This window comes from Gavialis gangeticus, unplaced genomic scaffold (genome assembly GCF_001723915.1).
Source record: "Gavialis gangeticus isolate Ggan-Ray unplaced genomic scaffold, GavGan_comp1, whole genome shotgun sequence".
NCBI classification, from domain to species: domain Eukaryota; kingdom Metazoa; phylum Chordata; order Crocodylia; family Gavialidae; genus Gavialis; species Gavialis gangeticus.
Window position 1 is genome coordinate 18,485,736 of NW_017729014.1, and position 2,121 is coordinate 18,487,856.

The following is a 2,121-nucleotide window of genomic DNA, read 5'->3' on the forward strand; positions in this document are numbered from 1 at the left end:
TTATAAAACTCAGAGTTGAGGACTTGAAAAGGAAGTACTTGGCTGGTTGTGGGGGTGGCCTGTGTCACTCTTGTATTCCCACCACCTGTTAGTAATTGTTTAAACTGCACCCTTGGGAGACCAGCCCGTTTCAATCGCCGTCATTTTCCTGCAGTGAGTTACTACTAGATCTTAAAAATACGCATTCCTCTTCTCCCTGCCATAAAAGAAGATCTTCGTCTTGCGTGTGTAGGTCAGGGTAGAAAGAGCCAGCGTACGAAGCTAATTTGAGCTGCTTTAACCAAAGTCATTCTCCAGTACAAACTCTGATAGAAACCTTATGGTTGGGAAGCACCTTGCATTTGTGAACCGGATCCAGAGCTTTCGTGACAAGTTGAGACGGACCGAGCTCCAGTGTCTGCTCACGGTCCAGCTCTGCCGAGGAGCAGCAGCATGAATTTTATGAAAGCAGTGATCCTTTCCATAACGGCAGCGGTGGAAACCCGGCCAGGGCACTTTCGCTCCAGGGTTTGGTGCATCTATAGACTGTGTTGGGCTCAGGCATCATTAATAGTGGGGACGGGGAAGCGACTGGGAAGGCGAAAATGAGGGTAACCTCATGCTTGTAGCACGAAAAGGCTTAGGGAAGGTCAGTCTTGGGGACCTCAGCCCCAAGTCGGTAAACTCTGGCTGTACAAGAGCTTGCACCTCCACACTTACGTCAGCAAGACGTGGGGAAGGGACTGCACTTACATCTGTCTTTTCCTAGCTGGGCTCTGATCCGAAAGATGCAGCCTGTAAGCAGGGCCCCTGGACTCTGAAAGTCCTTCTCCCTTCCCATTCCTAGAAACTGTGGGGGCCTTGGCTCTTCCCCCTAAAACTTCGGTAAGCTGCCGCCTCCTTCCTTGTGTCACTGGGTTAGTAGGGTTAGGCCTCTAGCTATCAGAAGGCAAAGTTTGGAAAGTTCCAGTTAGCGGCTTAATTATTCAGTGCTTTTACATTAAAGGAGCATGTGACAGCCGAGTTGGCTAATGTGAGCAAACCGCCCTACTTGTTTGATGTTGATAAAAGGCAATGGCAATCGGTTCATTAAAAAGGGGATGTGATGAACTGAGGTCTAATGGATCTCTTATGCTGTTGTAAATTGGTGTTGGCATGCTCTCCCCAGCTCCTGCTGAAGCATATCATGGACATAAATGAGCATGTCAGTCTTCTGACTCTCCCCTGGTTAGAGTCTCTCTTTTTCTCAGTGGCAGATAAAATGCAATCAAACTATTTCGCTTGAGACTTGAAGAAATATTCAAGTTCCCTACCCTGGCTAGCAAATGATACCTTTCCAGCAAGAAGCATTAAAGGAAAACCAACCATCTGGCCAGCCCAGCAGCATGCACATTGTTGTACTGAATACATTAAAAATATTTCAAAGGTAAAATTAGACTAGCAGGGATATTACTGGTTTGCAGCAAGTTGCTCTAAGTTATAACAGTGTTATGGGGATCTCGTGGTAGAGGTTAGAAACCAGGTTACCTTTCTGATTTCCAAAGTGTTTAATAGCCGATGGCTCATTAAAACTTCTAAAAAGCGAGACCCTTTTTTTGTTAACTACACCACCATTTTAAAAACAGAATAGTAGCTAGGCTATAGCCCCTTTATTTCTAGAATCCCAAATTATATCCATTTTTATTATGGTGGCTAATGCAGTCACTAAGCTGGGAAACCCCAAAGGAAAACTCGGTGTCATTTTAAGGACTTGAATCTGATCTGATCAGCAACAGATGCAACCATCCGCTTAACATCTAATAGCAAGTACCTGCAAGTGTTAGGAAGGAATTTTCCCTAGTTTCCAAGTTGCAAAACGGACTGATGGCTTAGCTGAGTTCTTGGCTTTTTTTCTCTGATTTCTCCACCCTCCCATCCCTCTTTTTCTGACCTTGCCTTGAAACATTATGTATTGATTATTTGCAGTTGCACAGCACCCAGCCTGATTGGTCTGCTCAGTTATCTATGTACCTATTTATATTGCTCTCATCTCCATAGCTATGGCAACTACCATGTTCTGACCTTGTGAAAAGAGACCGACTATATATGGGTGCAGTTTCTCTCTGCAGATGTTGGCATCTTTGCTTTTTTTTTTTTTTTTTT